The following is a 17,959-nucleotide window of genomic DNA, read 5'->3' as shown; positions in this document are numbered from 1 at the left end:
TTCTTTCCAGCCCCATGCCTGCTGCTCTGCTAGCAGAAGTCATTTTCTGTCACTGTTACAGAGCATATTGTGAAAGGTGAGCCTTTCATCTCCCTGCCAGGGCCACCCCCCACAGCTTCCCATCCAAGTGGGCTCTCCTCTCTGTCCAGCCTCCTCATGCTTGGAGAGCACACAGCAATTAGGATGGCAGCAGGTGAGTACTTACCACCTCTGAATCAAACATTTTTTGCTGTTACTTTCAAGTTTTATTTATGTTTATTAATTCCTGTTGATAATTTGCCAAAACCATTTTTTTTTTAGAATGGTAAAATAATTAGAAGGTATCCACACACTTTTCCCCACTCCCTCCATCCCCCAGCTTCTAGATGCTGCAAAAATTGATTATTAAGGGAAAGACTACTTCATTATCCACAAATAGTTTATAACCCAAATACACTGCCACCTGCACACATCTATTTTCAGTAGCCTATGGAAGTATTCTGCCTCATAAAGTCCTTCACTTCTGAAGCATGGCAACAAAAAATTGCTGTGGAAATCCAAGGGCAGAGGATGACTAACCCCTAACTCCAGCACTCAGAAAGGTTACAAGTCTGCATTTTCTTCTATTTAGCAACTACGGCATAGCAAGAGAAGAATTTACTCCCTTCAGCCTGGAGTTGCTACTATAACAATAGCAGCAGCAGCAGCACTTAAACAGCTCTTTCAATTTCTAAAGCAATTTACATTCATTAATACTTTGAGCCCCACAGCTCCAGAACAGGGATAACAAGAGGAAGAAAACTGCAGCGAACCTGAAGGATGCTGTAAGAGGACTCAGTGTCTAGCTGTTAGACAAATTTCTGGTGAAGAAGATAACAAGTCTCCCATCTCAACACATGACATCAGAGAATGACCTCGTAGTTCTTCCTGGCTGAACTTCCACACTGATAGAGTCGTCCCATAGATCTGTCCTGATTAAAGTGGATTACATCTTATTGCACATGATTATTCTACCAAGGCATGGCTAACGGGTGAAACAGAGTGGCAGAGGGACAGCCACCTCAGGATAATTACCTCTGTAATTGAAATATAAATACAACATTTTCCCAAACCATTATGCCTCTCCTTCTAAATGGAAAGATGTATTCTGAAATACTGTAACTTTTATTCTGCAGTGGAGGGTTGCCTTGGAGAAGTATTCCAGTACAACTAGAAAGGAATATTTTATGGAAGTTCCACTGAGTAAGTCTTAAGCCTCCTTTAAATTCATAACATGGTCTTGCAAACACAGAGTAAACCTAGGATACCATCAGTGAGTGGAGCACCATTCACATCACCTCTTTGGTACAAAAGCAACATTTTTTGAGGTTGTCCAGAGAACACATCCGGAGACATGAAACACTAATAGAGCATGACCAGGTTATGCTGTTTTGCAGTTCTCTATTAAACCTTTATGTGCTGACGGTAAAACTCCACTGCAAGCTCCCTGAATAATAACAACATGAAGCAAGAACAGATTCGGAGGCTCCTGAGAAAATTTTCTCTTTCAAGAGACAGAGGGGAACAAAGAAGCACAGAGAAAATGTTTCTCTCAAACTGACAGTGCTTTCTTTAATACTACAACAACACAAAGTTATTCTAGAACTTCATTTTTTGAAACAGTGAGTACTTTTTCTTAGCCATTCTCTACAAAAAAAAAAAAAAAAAAGGATTAGTTGTTTCATCAGTAAAGCAAATCAACAAGGCTTAGTTAAGTTATTTAGTACATTAGTTTGAATTCCTCCAACATCAGCCAGATCAGGAAACTCTGACAATAATCAGTGGCATGACAACAACACAGGTGTCTCCTCTGTGCTTATTAACATTCCAGGATGGAGCTACGTAACTCCTATATTTTGTAATGTAGACAGAGTAAGTACTATTTCTTTCTCTTTCATGGACTTAGTAATTCCAAATGTGAGGCGAAAAAAAGCAACAACCCCTTGTCATTACTTGCAACCACAAAGCTGTTATGCACAAATATTTGGTTATTTATTTTTACATTAAGGGACAATCTGTGTTCCAAAGGTTTCAGAGACACATAAAGAAGAAGTGGCTGGGAAGGTAAACTGAGGCAACACAGAGTGACTGCCTTTTATTCAAGGTCTCACAGCAAGTCAAAAGCATCACCAATAATACAAGACTATCCCAATTCACAAGGACCTAACTGGGTTTTGGAGGTTAGTGGCTACAAAATAGATGTTTATCGTTATGACCCCTGAAAAAGCCCTACCATTCCATACTATGCAATTATAAGATAACCACAGATCACTCTGCATATTATCTGTCTGCTGGTAAACATGGTGTCAGCAAGACATTTTTTTCTAACAAAAGAAAAATTAGGGAATATCCAAATAAAATGCTAATCTTGAATAAAGTATTATTTTAGGATTGCATTAAAGGAGATAAAGAGCTTAAAAGAATGAAATTTCTGAATTTCTTACTCCATTCTAATAATGGGTTTCAATCTTCTGAGCAATGAAGATCAGATGGACACCCTCAGAAGACCCCTGATGTCAAATCCTCGCTGAGGGATATTCTAAGCATCCCTGGAACTGATGGTCAAACCACATTCAGAACCCACTGGGATGTGACCCTGCCCTGTAAAGCACATCAGACTGCAGGTAACCTCTTGTCACCAACCTCTCAGAGCAAAAATTACAATGATGACTTGCAAAATAAGGATGTACAGGAAATTAATGCAGTTAATTGAAGAATAAGAGTTTTCAAAAGGAAGCATTTTGGCTTGCACAAAAGTGCTTAAATTAATCCCATTCAAGGGCTAAAGAGCACTTTGAGTCTTCTTGTTGAGCAGATGGTAATAATTGAGGTGTTACCCCCAATAACAGTACAGTGAACTGCAGACATTCCTGTATGGTTAGATAACAGTTGAGATGGGAAGAAAATTAGTGTGGTTGATGGAAAGGTGCTTGCATACTTCACAGCCTGGTCAGCTACTCTGAAAAGTGAATATAATAAGGAAGACCAACACTCAATTTCCCACCCCTGTCTTCCCAGCTGGAATATCTATGAAGGCTTCACTTCTCACTAGCTCCAAAATCCAGGCAGGTTTGACGAGAGCAAAATCCACCCTCGAGATCTGCCACAGTTCTTACAATTTATTTCAGTACAAATGCTAAATAACTCCCCTGGACTAAAGGAGAGCACTTCGGGGTGAGGCTAGGGTACAGAATTATATCCCATGATTTGTATGGTTTTCCTTTCCCTGCAGCACTGATTTTTGCTCAATGTTATGGCCTGACCATGGGTCATTAAAGGAAATTTTGAGCTTATATAATTGGGAAACAGATGATGGAATGAGTACCTAGAGTATTGATTGACTTAATTTCCTCTGTGGGCATTTCCCAAACTTGTACCCTTAGAGGATCTAACCAGACTAATGTATCTTTCTATTAAATTCTTCAAAATGGCTAAAACATGCTTAGCAACTTCACTGTAAGTTTCTGCTAATGAGGAGCTGTTTCTTTTATGTAAAATGTTGATCTGTCAATACTTTATAATTGACATATGTTGGAAGGGTTTTCTTCCTTTAGCCAGCTATTTAAAATAGCTAGCGATGTGTGATGTATATTTTTAGAGGCTGTCAGGCCATGTTATTTTTGATGATACAATATGTCTGTTTTCCCTCACCACACAGGAAGACAGTAATGCTGGACTGAGCATGTTTCCCCCCGCAGTGGGATGTCTTTGGGGAAACATCAAGAGAAGTGACAATACATACACAAGAAAATAACATAATTTAACAGTCCCTGTCATAAGCCCCATCTTAAATTGAAATAAAATCTTTCATGGTTGATTTTATGAAGGAAATTTATGTCTTAACAACTTTAATTCTACTCCTGCCCTTCCTGAAATCAGTGGCAGATTTGACCCTTTTCAATCAGACCTTCACTTATTAATGTTGTTTCTGTTACTCGATTAGAAAGAACTGCTAATAAGTTACCATTCTAATACCAGTATCAGTGTCACACAGTAGCGAAGAGGAGCTGTAATTTGTGAGCTGTTTTGTTGTGAGATTGCTGTAGGTGTATGGAGTAGGAGTATAATACAGGCACCAGGACTGTGTTGTGATTCATGTTATAGGTCTTAATATAAACTAAGAAGGAAAACACATTTATTAAGAACTAGAGTGTGCCCATCCCTTGCAGATACAGACAGAAATAGGAGTGTGATGTCTCTACCCAATGGCCTTGGCATCAGCAACTAATGTTGTGCCAAATGTGTTGGTAGCTGCCCTTCCTTTGCTGTTTAAGGTCAGATGCAATAGAGAGCTAAGCTCAAGCTTTGCCCTTCTTGCACAAATTCTATTGTTCTGCAATTTAAAAACAAACAAACAAATGAACAAACAAACCCAACCACCACACCAAACCACAACATATAATTCGAAAGACTTCTAGAAAATGAAACAAAATCCCATAAGGACATCACTACAAGATGGATGCTAATGTCTGTGGGAACAATAGCTGGCACAGTTCCTTCAGTAAAAGGAAATAGCAGAATCTGGCCATGACATAGGATCCCTTCAGAGTAATAGTGCTGGTTCAAATCCAACATAGATGGTGATCAGCTCCTACAGGACCAAGCATTTGCACACCACAAACCAGCCTGTTTCCCTCCAATCCCATCCTTAAGGATCGGACAAAAACTAGCTAAAAGACTGTTCTGGCAGATGAAAAATGAGTCTCAGGAGCAATATGACCTGTAGCAAAATATCCTGGTTCTGACTGCTGAAGTTTAAATACTGCTGCTAATTAATTCCAATTGAACCTCCACTGACTTCCCTGGAGCTATGGTACAAATGACTTTATCTCACTGTATCCCAAAACAACAGTGAAACCAGAAGCCAGATGAGAAATTGCTCCACATTGGTGGCAAGTAAGAAATCAGGGCTCAGAAGAAATCTGTAAGAAGCATCTGCAGTTACGTACCTCCTGAAACACTAATACTGTTCCTGGCACAGGATATGCTCCTGAACTTTGGATTTTCAGGCAATGAATAGCAAAATAAGTCATTGGGTTATTCAAGAATCTGAATATGCGTAATATCAGAAGCCAATATCTTATAAACTTATTATTTACCCAAGATATCACTGTAGCTCTGAAAATATAAGTTACTGGAGTCCTGTAATTAACTCTCTCCCTACAGAATATGTTCATGCTAAATTACACCATATCTGAAGGCATTTTGGATAAGAATTTGTCCTACGGATGACAAGACAACTAAATACAGCCAACAGCCACAAGCAACTCCTCTCTTTCCTCTTCATTTCTTGGCCTTCACAGACACGGGTTTTCATCCAGCTGGTTGGAGAGCAGAGCCCCAGGGCAGAAGTCTTGCCTCAAGAGCAGAAGGACTGTCTTCTGGTTCAGCAAGTGAACCATCACATGCCTGCACAGTGTCACTGGTCTACATATGTACAGTCAGGGAACTTATTGTTATATTCAAATCAAAGTTCCTGTGTGCTGGACACCATTCAAACCCAGTGAGAGAAACCTTGCTCAAAGGGCCTTGAAGCCTAAAATAAGAAATCAGCAATATTTCAGTTATGCCTCCACACTCACTGGAGTCTGTTTCTCTGTTATAGATGACCATAACTGAGGTGGCCTTGTCAGATTGATTTTAAATGAGAGTTAGGTGAGTTGTTTTCATCCTGTCACTGTTCCTCAGTCCAGATGTGTCCCAAACTGAGGTTTTTTTCATGAAAAAGGCTCTGCTGTTTGCCCAGGTCTCCACACAACTTAGAAAAAAAAGAGTTACTTACCACTTGATTTTGCCTTGGGAAGAGCAAGAGCACTTGGTCCAGATGCACGAAGGACACAGAAGCAGACAGCTGCAGGTTTCTGGAAGGGACACACAAGTTGCAATGAATGACAGAAAAATGTGTGACTGCAGATGCACACTACCTTGCAAAATTTCCGGTCTCCTTCACCAACAGAAAATTTCATAAGTTAAACTTGCTGCTAGTAAGTTGCCAAGTTCATAATGTTTTAAGGTGGTTTGGTGCAGACAGTCCCACAACACTAGCTGAAATTCCTTCCAGGGAAATTAATCCCTAACTTTTTGAAAACAGCCGATAAGCTTTGGCCCCTGATTTATCTTGCAGATCTGCAGTATGGTGAACTGCCAGCTGCTAGGGAGCATTGTCATGCTGCTGCCAAAGCAGCAGGTGAAGAAGCTGCAGTGAGGAATGACCTGCAGTTTGTATTTAAATCCCCTTTTTGGTTTCTGGGCCAGCTTGGAACAGCAATAGGGTTCAGAGGGGCTGAGAGGAGTACGAAAGAAGATGAGCTGGAAAAGACATGGAGGACTGTAAGCCCCGGAGCAAAGAGAAAGTGTGGGGGTGGAAGAGAAGGAATGTTTTCACTGCAGAGAAAAGGGGGAGGGTTGTTGAAAGTTTTATTAAAAAGTGAGATTTTTGGCTGCAATTTTTTCTAGAGTTGTATAGATATATTCAATCAGTTCCATAGCTTGCAAAGTACCTTGCATGTGTAGCTTTTCCCCACAGAAGGGTAAACACATTTCACTGCAATAGAGCTACAGAGAAACAATTTAATAACTGACCCAATAAACAGCTTCTGCAATTCAATGTGCACCTTCCTTTCTTTGTATAAATCTAGAGTTTCCACTTGTATGTATATAATAGTAATTTGCCTTACAAACTTTCCTGGCCAGTAAGGAAATCTCAGATGTATTTCCACTTCTAAATGATTGTGCATCCAAAATTTCTGAATGATGTGCTGCATGAAACCACCTTTCCAGGCTACTTTTTGGTATCTGCTTCTCCTATAGGCAGCTTTCCACTTTAGCTATTTTATTTCATTATTCCTTCACAAATGAATTTTATTCTCTTTATTTCAGTGGGTTTTCACTATTAATTACTTTAGAAGAGTGAGCTGACTGCAGTTATGTTCTCTTATTAGATAATCCGTTCAACCTGCTGCCCCTTATAGGATTAGTCAGGAAACAGGAGAGCGCACACTATTGGATTTTGGGCTTCGAATCTCTTGGTTCATAGCTCAGATCACTAAAAGGGCCACCGCAACTTAATTACTTCCTGAAGTGAAGAAGACAAGTGCTGAGTAGTGATGAACCGTATTTTACCCAAAGTCCCCACCAGCAGTCAGTGTCTACTCAGAAGTGCTTTACTGCTTCTTTTTCTGGCAGGGGATAAGCTACATCATATAATTTTAAGGGCCAAAGTACTTTTGCTTCACATTCCCAAATCTCTTAGCATTCTAAAGCAGGTGGAAACTTTATTTGTCTCAGTAATCTAGCATTAAATTCCCACAGCCACCTAAACCTTCCTTGTGTATCCCTTCATAAGTACCTATATATGCATAAAACATTTCTTTTTAGTTTTACTAAAGTAGGAATTATTTGACAGAAGCATTTGGTTTATGCAATATACCTGATGGAGTTTGAGCTCTGGAGATACATTTCTAGCAGTCATTCTTAGACACCTGGACAATTGTGTAATAAAATAGTTATCAGATTAAATCTGGAAGCATTTTGATGTGTATCAAACATTGTCTGCGCAAGATGACTAAATCAAAACATAACTCAGTAGATCATAAACAGAGTAAGTGAAATTACTGTCTTTGTATGCTGAAAGCTTATTGTTTCCAGAACACAGAAATAGCCAAGTTCATACCAAATATGCCCAGTTACTTCATTGGAATTGTATCAAACTTGAGGCTCCCTTTTTCCCATGCACGTGGTATTATAAGGCCCATAGAAAAGACTAGGCTTAAGCTTAGATGAAGAAGGAGCCTACAAGTTCATTGCTATGTCCTAAAGCATTGCGCAAAGTTAGGATGAGAAGTGGCATTTCCATCCATTCCACTCACACTGGGTCCATGTAAGCTGAGTGTTTTGCCAGCACCTTCTTTCTAACCCAAATTCTTTCTGTGACAAAATTAATTCGAGCAGCAATCACCACGATAGAGATACAACACCACCCTCTGGAAATACCAGTCCTTTCTTAACTGTGCTGAATCCTATAGCTGAACAACAAACAGTCTTCATTCCTGTCTTCTGCAACCCTATTCAAACTCCGTATGTAATACTGAGTCCTGGGAATCACAGCTTTTCTTCTAGGCATTTACCAGATTCAGGAAAGAATTATTTTATTTTGTGCTCTAATCCCAGTCTTAGCCCTTGCCCTTTCCCTGGCAGAGTGCCCCAGTCACAAACCACATATTCCACAATGAGCTGCCAGAGCATGAACCTTCACTCTAAGTTTGTGGGCCATTCTGGATTGATCGCTTCAGTGATTGATGAATCACTTCTCTACCTCCCACAACCTTATCAGAAAACAAATTTGGAGCTTCCCTTCTCAGAGTCAACTAAATATTAGAACAATATTAAGATTTCAAGGTAGACTGTTCCCTCTGACGTCATATTTCTATTTCTTCTAACCTACATATCTATTTCCAGATGTTTGTTTCAAAAATTAAGTTAGTGCTCTTCAAAATGTGATAGAGTGATGGTACAGAAGTGAAATTCTTCTGTCTAAAGAAGGGACACTTGTCAATGCTTATCATCACAATAGCAAAGAAGATATATTCATGCTGTTGATTAACTGCAGTGGAAAATCTTAAGGTAAAGTATTCAGCCCCCAAAATTCCTTCAGTCATTAGGTGTCGAGGTTTTGTTTTTGTTTGTTTGTTTGTTTGTGGGTTTTTTTGTTGTTGTTGTTGTTTTCAGGAAATCCTCAAAATATTTAGGTGGATATTTTCATATAACGATCTAGACTTGCATTCCTACCTTAAAACTGCTCAAATAGTTCAGCCATAGCTGTCTGACAGCCTGTAAAGGGGGTTTATCACCACCTGAATGCAATAACAAATCTCTTGTTAGAAATTAAGTATTTGAACTATCCTCCTCCTGTTAGGAATCAAGAGGATCAATTTGAACTACATGGTCACATTCCAACCTTCGGGGGAACATCTTTTAAATAAGAAAAATACTTCTGTAAGAGTCATCATCATATAAATGAAATTTTGAGTAGGATTTTTCCCTCATATCACCACAGCAAACTCCCTCTCTATTTCAGTTATTCACCATCGGTCAACTCCATACAGAGTTTCAGCACGAACAACTTGTTCTGTGGGCACAAAATCTTCCATGACCCTCACAAACTCTCGCATAAAACATCTTGTAGATATAGATGTTGTTGCTAGAGTCCATTTTCTACCTTTGTTCATGCAAGGCTGGGGCATAACTTTGCAAAATCAAAACCTGCTAACTATGCAAATGTATTTATTTGTGCTTTTTTTCCCTAAGGATACAGTATTCCAGTAAACAAGCTCAAAAACTTTTAAAGAAAGATCAATGTGGATGGAACATCCACTGCATCACTTTGTGTCATAATGCAGATTCTCAGATGAATAGCAACATTTAGTGCTCTGAAGCTATAAACAGAGATCTCTGACCCCCATTTTTTCAAACTCTATCATGTGCCAGGAATGCACAGTTGTCCCCAAAATAGAAGAAAAACAAAACAAACACCAAACCAACCAACCAAACCCAAAACAAAAGAAACAAAAAAACCCAACAACAACAAAACCCAGCAAACACCAAACCCACAAAACTCAAATTCTAAGCCCTAATGTGCCCAAATAAAGGTCCTAAACCTTTAGTAAAGTAAAAGTACACCTTCTTATCCACCTACAGGATTTTCAATGATACACATTGCAGCCCAGTAACAATCTAATGCAAAGTCTTAATGTCAGAAGAATACCTGCAGCCTGTAAGAATGTCTGTTTCCAATTTACATTGATGAAATTTGTTCCCATATTTCCAATATTGGAGCAGATATCTACAAAATGCCCTTAATCTATTAGTAAAAGGGTGCTTTTGGTTTGTGCTCACCATAGTGAGTACAGTAATCATTCATTGACTCTGATTTCCAGTTACTCACTCCTGTTGTGCACCAAAGGAATCCATTCTATCAAACAGGTTAGATACAAAGCCGTCAAGAAAAATCATAACCACCCCCAGTGCATATAGGCAGAAAACAAACTAGTCCCTGCAACCAGAAAACATCTAAGATGCGTGATATCAGACGGCCTTTCATCACTGAGGGTACATCGAAAGCTGAGACAATTGCAGCCCCAGTCATATACTCTGGCCTTTGAGCCCAAATTCAGCATAAACATTCCGTTCAGAAATGTTCTTGGTATAACGTTCAGAAGTACTCCCACCTACTCTGAAGTTACACATTGATACTAGTTTCTTATGCAAGCAAGATCACACTAAGGTTAAGCAGGTGTATTTTTTATTTTTCTACAGTGTCATGCATGGAACCTAGGAGATGCACCTGCATACATATATATTTACACTCTGGGATACATTAACTCTTGTTTAGATATCAGCCATTGCCCTTACAGATGGGAGAGAGTTCCAGCAGCCAACAGTTAACTAAGTGTCATATGAAGAGGTAGATAACTTCAATCACTGTTTGAAACTCCTCTTTTGCTGTCAGTCATCAATCAGTTCATAAGTATGGAGTCAGCTGGACAATTTAACTTAACTGAGGAAGCACTCTAAAGACCCCTCCACCTTCATTCAATTTTCAACACTATGTTCATCATTGTATCTATATTAAATAAATAAATAAATCATCCTCTCTTCACCAATGAGTTCAACAACCTAGATGCTGCCTGGTGATATTGGGGCAATGGCAAGTGACAAGATGACCTGCTAAGTTACATTTCAACATTAAGAATAATTAAAGACATTTCTACACATAACAGCATTTGCTGATAAACATACCTATGGGTAGCAGTAAGAAACAGCTGTTCTGTACTGCTAAGTACGTTCCTTAGGAGGGTGAATCTCATCTTCAAAGCTCATTTGGGAAGGAGCTGAACAATGATTTGAGGAACTAGCACAGATGTCAACATCCAGGTCCTTTCTAATTCTTCCAGTGAGTTATTCGGTGAAGTCAGTTTTGCTCTGAAAGATGATGAGAGATTTGTGTAGGGTGCCTGAGGAAGCACAGTGAAGTCAGAAGATCTTCAACAGCTAATAGCAATTGAGATACTATTTGCTCATTTCCCCACCCCCACCGAGATTTCATCTCAGTTTTCAGAGTTTGCCAATTTTCTTCTGCTTAAGCAAGGATTTTCTGTTAGGAAAGACAACAAGAACGAACATCTCAGCTAAAGGCAAATGAAAGACCTGACTGAACAGCTCATGGAGTCAGAGGAAGAAGCACTTCACAAGATGAGAGATCAGTTCCCCTCCTTGTCACATTGCCCACACTGGGTTTCCCTTTAACTGAGAGGAGAGGCCAGCTCTATAATTCTAATTGTTCTGTAATTGTCTGCCTGTGCCATAACAATCAATATCAGTTAAGTACTCTTCTTTTTCTCCCTTCATGTGACAAGTACTGTTTCTTTTCAGCTTGTGTAGAAGCTTATATTGTCTTTGCTGACATCTCAGTTTGCAAGGCAGTCTCAGTATTATGTTAATCATTTTAGAAGGTAAATACACAGTGTTAATCCCTAAAAGACAGGCAAATGAAGCATTACTGTGTACCTGGCTATAGCCCTGAACCTGAAATGACAGAGCTGATTTGTCTGAGTGCAAATGGCACGGATCTGTCTCTTTCCATAAAATTTACGCAATTATAAATCAAGCCAGTGGTTCCATTTTTTGAGGGTCCAGCAAACGAAACTGGACATTATATCCTGGAACCTGAACACCTGATATATGGACCGCTGCACTTAATGTTTGGTTGCTGGTAGGCCACCTGCAAGATGTGTCACTATAAACTGATTGATGGGGAATGGAAGGTTAAATTCTCCAGAGATGTAGAGTAAGTTAGACTCACAGTTTGAGAAGATTTTTCTCCTTAACTACTGCAGTTATACTGAAGATTGGCAAGAAAAAACAAACACAGATGTTCCTCAGTTTTGGCTGGGGCTTGGTGATGAGCAGAATATAAAAGTCCCAAATCTGCCTTTGGTGAAAGGGCATGAGAACTCTGGGTCTTTGTCCAAGTGTTTGCATGTGATCCCAATGGACCTTCCACTCCAACCAAGTCTTCACCCAGCTGGTTCTCACCTTGAGAAATAAGCTGAAACATTGAACAAACAAACACGAAGTAGTCTGAATAGTTGTTATTAGTTTTTATGTTTAGAATTCACAGTTATGCTGTTAACTAAGTATGTTATCTGGATTTTTCATATTCTGGAGAAGACAAATAAATTGTATTGGACATTTCATAACCCCCAAGCTTTTTTTTTTTTTTTTTCAAGAATAAATTCAAGTTTGAGAGCATTTTCTTTTCTCTGAAATAAACAATTTCAGAATTAAACTAACTTTTATGTTGAGGCAAGACTACTCTAAACTCTGCTGTCTTGTAATCAATATAGTTCTACTGAAGTCAATGATATTTCATTACAACAGAAATAAAATTGGCTTTCAGGCTTTCTTTTCCCCTTTTGGCCTCAAAATAAGCTAACAGACAAATTCAAGATGCATAAGAGCAGTCAACTGTAAAACACATACCATTCAAAGATGGCTTAGTGCAGTGTTCCTCATCATTTTGGGTTGGTTGTTTTATAAGCAAAGTCAAGTTGCTTGCCTGACTAGAAGAATTGCCTTGTGTCTGTTGCCAGGGAGGTGCAGGAGAGAGCAGCTCCCTAAGCAAAGGGCAGTCGGAAGCCCAAGGTGACACCAAAGCAGATATCAGGCAGTGGCCTCACCAAACAAGAGGGGTGCAGTCCCACGGCACCTGAACAAGAGCAGGAGCTCAAGGCTGGTGATGGTAATCTGGTTAAACTACTGAGACAGTGATCATCTGACAAATCCACAACAACAAGGCATGATGAGTTCAAGCTGGAAAGAAAAGTCAGATGTCTGAGTTCATCAGTGAGGTACCTGGCCAGGCAGAGGCATGGCTGGAATGTAGCTGAAGCCATCCCCTTCACCTGGGCCTGATTTACCTTGTGGCTCCAGAGCAAACACAGAGGAGTCTCTGACCAGTTCTTGCATGCCTTTTCACAGGAGTGTGACCGAGGTGACACAACCGTGCCCTGAGCCCCTACAGTCAGCCCCCCAGGGTGGGAGGCATCTAAATATCTTCTCCCTGGCACTTTCACAAGGGACAGGCATGAACTCCATATATGTTAAAGTACAGATTAGGATAAAAAGCCTCTTGGGAAACAAACAAACAAACAAAACTCCCCAAAACAACAACAAAAAAACCACAACCAAAAACTTTTCACATCATAAGCAAAGAAATGAAGCAGTGACAATCTTCAAGATTACTATCTAGAAAACATAAGATTTATAATGCCTTTAAAAATCTCCCTGTGAAGAATATAGATTGCATAAATCAGTATTTAGCAGTGAAATCAAAGTTCTGCTCCAAACTTAACACTGAACTAATATTATATTACATGCTTAGGTATGCCTGTTTTTCACAGGATGAAAGTATTGAAATATTAAAAGGCTCTTCTCGAGATAGTTCTTGCTGAACAAAATCCAATAAGTTTATCAAGATATAATTCAAGCCAATGGAGTTTGAAGAAGTTTAAGACAATGCATCTGGGTTCCTAAATATTTATTTGAATCAAAGCTCTGAACCATGACAGGTAAAAGCATTCAAGAATATGAAGATATTTAAAAAAAAAAAAAAAAAAGCCAGTGGGTAAAATATAAAGGCTACGTGACATCCTGTAGTTATCTATGACAGCTTAATAGCATTCCAGGGATATAACAGATACAGGAGAGATTTCTCCAGAGCATTAGTTCTTGGCCATACTAGCTCAACAATAAAATGATTTGATATTGATACTTATAGAAAGAAATAAAACCAAACCAAACCACACAAACAACCTTGCAGCCTTTTACTCCCCATCATAAAGTTCACATATTTCCCTTACAGGAACATCCTTAACTGCCTCATCCTCTCAAGTACCACTTTTGAAAAGAGATTGCCGTATGGTTGGAATATACCTGTTATCCATCCATACCACAGCTCCTGCTTCTGACGTTAACATTCATGAGAACGAACCAAAGAGCTCAGTAATAGGAGCTCACAAATGTGACACTATATAACAGATCTTTTTCCTGCTCTGGCTGTCCTTTTGAACCCTTCATTGTTTGAATTTTTGTGATTATATGTTGTTTTCCTGTGCCAGTAGAATGAGATGACAATTCATATAACATATTCCTTCATCCTCACATGAAACTACCTTGACAGGTTAGCTAACTTAACAAAAGCTAACTTGAAGGTAAAAATGGAAAAGGTGGCATTCTTAGAGAAGTGTGGGTGGGGAGGAAAGCTTCTCCTTAAATACCTGAGTTCAAAACAATCCTTCAATAGCTCTTCTCTACAGTGAAATATGCACATTCATAATTTTGTGTACCTTCATGTTAAATGTTAAGCTAGAAACACACACTGACAAAACCATAATGGTTCTCCCACATGCTCCAACTAAAATATGAAAAATCCTGAAGGGAAAATATCGAAGTATTTACATGCGTTACATTCACAGCTGCTAGAAACTGCAATTTAAAAATTGCTAAATGGAATTTAGTAAGAGAAACAAAACCAGGTACTGCCAATTCAGTAATGAGCAAGCTCTCTAACTGCCTTTTTAAAATACTAAGTCATAAACCCTCAGAAATAAAATATAATTAACACAGATCATACCATTTAGGAAAGCTATTAATAGCTATGAGAGGTTGCAGGAGGCAAAGAAAAATCTTTGTGAAAAACACTGCACAGGTAAAAGCAGTACTGCAGATACAGCCAGACTTCATTAAACATGTCAAGAGGTAAAACATTCTGAGGACAAACTTAGTGTTAAATGCACGATTCTTGTGAGAAGCTGCAGGTGAAAAAAATACAGCACGATAGCAGATTGTGACTCTAAGAGAAAAGGGACTTTACTCAATCAAGTTCATCATTATCACTCTTATTTTTTATAATAAGCAGCATCTGTGAAAGTGAACAACAATAGCAATAAGCTAGGAGTGTATCACTGCCTGGGATCCAAGATAGAAACGGTTCAAATTAGGTAACCTCTCATGCAGTGTTGGTTTCCACTTAGATCAGACTTTTAGAGGCAGGAGAAACTCCTGAGAAGGTTAAAGATTTCTTTCAGGCTGCTAATAACAATTGGCTTCCTTAGGAAGAAACCTACCGGCGGGTTTCCCCCAAGGTGCTTCCCTCAGAACCAGACTCTCTAGGGGCTGCTGCCAAAATTCAGGATTTGCACAGAAAACCCCCATGGGCAACTGCTGAGGAGCTCTTCAGCTTCGGCTTAGTGCCAGGCCTGCTGCTGCAACCACCAACTCCCACTGACTACCCCTGGCCATCCAAAATTTGACAATTTCAAGTATTAACCTGAAATCTTGGTGTTATAAAATTGCCTCAGAAAGAATTGTCATCAACTCTATGGGAGCTAGTGAGCACAGAGGGTTGTTCTAGTTACCACACGTACTTTTCCAGGAGGCTGTGGTTTGTATAGTTAATTCATCACACAGAAAGCAAGGGAGTAATTAAGATGTCTCATATAAAGAGCAGTTGAGAACAGGAAGATTTGGTCCTGGCTACAATTCCCTCACTGTGTCCTGACACACCAATGCTATTATCTGCCCTCTCATTACTTACTCTTACCAAATGCTAAAACCTCCCAGCCTTTTCTTTGCTGATAACTTATCATCACTGGCAACTGGCCACAAGGTTAAAAATATTCAGTATCTGTACTCTCAGAAAAAAACTCCCTAAAGAAATAACATGGTGAAACACTGTAAAATTCCTTCCTTTGAGTATTTGACATGAACCCCAGAGACACTTCAGGGTCAGAGGCACAGTTAGATGGCACAGGGACTATCACAGACATCCATAAAATACTACACTAAAATATCTAAAGATTTTCAATTATTACACCATTTAAAATAAGGCATTTTTACTGTAAAGACATTAGGAGTTCACTTATCCCTCCAATTCCTGCCTAGATCACAGTAATCCTGTCTTTCTTGACTTATTAAAAGGAATTAACAGTTAATCTAAAGCACTGCAAATCTTTGTAGTGCACCACTGAGATATTTGGGAATTTTGATTTGCAGATGCAGGTTTCACTTTTCCACTGAAAAAGCCTCTTCTATATCCACTCTTTAATGCTGGGCAGTTAAGTACTGTATACAGAGCCTACCTGACAGCAGCATAACTCCTAAGAATGAAATATTGTAAGTCCATTCATTCACAGAATTAAATTAAGAGGCTGAGGATGTGATATCACTAAGATACCCCAAAAGAGATATTTTGGTCAGGTACCTTCCAAGTAGTTCTTTGTGAAGCATATATCTTATCAGGAAAATACCATATGATCTCATATGTTTCTCCCAAGGCAGTGAAGTTCACGTTTCTAAAGAGACCATGACTGAAATAGCCAAGAAAGAACTCTAAAATCTGCATTCCCTGGCCAATACAGTGGACATGCATAGAGAGGAGTAATGGAGAGTATAAGGAGGAACTTATTTCTGCTAAGTAAGAAATAATTGACAAAGCACTACCTTCCCAAATAATCAGTCCTAAATAACTTTCACTGGAAAAAGAATGAAGAAACAAACTTCACAGCAGAGTCAATGACAGAATATGTAGAGAATTGTGAACAGGGCTCTATAGAACTACTAACTTGTTTGAAGTGCAGTTGTAATGAGGGCTGCTCACCTCCTCATGGGCACATAAAGACATGAAAACAGCAGAGAAGGTCCAAGGTGGAAAGTCACCTATCCCAGGTGTGGGGCCACACAACATCCCTAAAACAACCTGGAGGCAAAGGCAAGAATTTCCCGAGGCAAGCCTTTCACCTGGGTGCTTAGAGAAAGGCATCACCCTGGTATTCAAAAGAATCTTTTATCTTTTCTCTAGGCTTTTTTTTTTTTTTGTTAAGTTTCATATCCCTCAAAATTGCATCCTCTATCCCAATTTAAGAAAAGAAGTTTGATTTGTCTTTTCATGATCACTGTAAAAAATATTATTCAAGTGTTTATCCTACTTTAAAAGATTATGTTCTATACTTAGAAATTAAAAAAAAAAAATCAAACACCTTGAATATCAGTAATTTTTACTACTGCTTTTGAGGGTTTTCAACAAATCTCATTGTTTAGTGAAACCACCACAAGACACAGAAAAACAAGTAAAATAACCCTGTTCCCTCCTCTCCAACTTTCTTTGTGTCTCTCTTCCCTAAATGGGAAAGGACTAGAGTTTATGCTAATCAGAAGTATACTGCTGGATCATCTTACAAGCACACATCTGAAAAAAGGCCAGTCATATAAAGTAACTTCAGTTCTCTACAGTACTTCAAGCAAACCTGAGAAAGAAGAGATAGAAATGAACCACCATCAATATAACAAATAATGAATGTCTCAGGTTAGGGTAATCAGGAGTTATGGCCACGTGTTTCTGGAATGAAAAATCCTCAGAAAGGACAGGACAGACAACAGAGGGCACACAACTGTAAGTCACCTCATGCAAACCCCACGAGAACAGAAAGAATAAGAATCATAAATCCAACTCTAGGATCCATACTACAGCTTTACGTTACTTCCTCACTTTACCATGTTGAATGTATCGATGTATATACATGCACATATATTTACAATTTGCAGGTCCAGGTCTGGACACAGAAATGACAACCCTTCAAAGAAGGACAAGAGGAAGAAAAACTTTCTTCCAAACACTGAAAGTCAGTTACTTGATTTTTTTTTTTTTTTAATAAATTATCCTGGCAATAAGGCACAAAATGTGTCTTGATTTTGAAGGGCTTACTTATCTCTGATGTGGTCTTTCATATGGAAATTAGACAGTATTTCTTCTCTTGAACAAACCCCATGTTCAGTTTATTAAAAAAAAAAAAAAAAAAATCTAGATTTACATGCCCCTTGGAAA

General features: G+C 38.9%; 1 protein-coding gene across 1 annotated transcript in view; it reads right to left on the bottom strand.

The window, feature by feature from the left end:
- Nucleotides 1-5,888, bottom strand: part of CPNE4 (copine 4) — a 280,894-nt gene extending 275,006 nt beyond the window's left edge. The window contains exon 1 of the mRNA XM_082044514.1: nt 5,801-5,888. The gene's annotated coding sequence lies outside the window, so the exon portion shown is untranslated. The remainder of the gene's footprint in view (nt 1-5,800) is intronic.
- Between the last annotated feature and the right edge of the window lie 12,071 nt (nt 5,889-17,959).

Source organism: Streptopelia decaocto (assembly GCF_964273445.1).
Source record: "Streptopelia decaocto genome assembly, chromosome: 2".
Lineage (NCBI taxonomy): Eukaryota > Metazoa > Chordata > Aves > Columbiformes > Columbidae > Streptopelia > Streptopelia decaocto.
The sequence above is the reverse complement of the archived record's forward strand: the minus strand, read 5'-3'. Positions and strand labels throughout refer to the sequence as shown.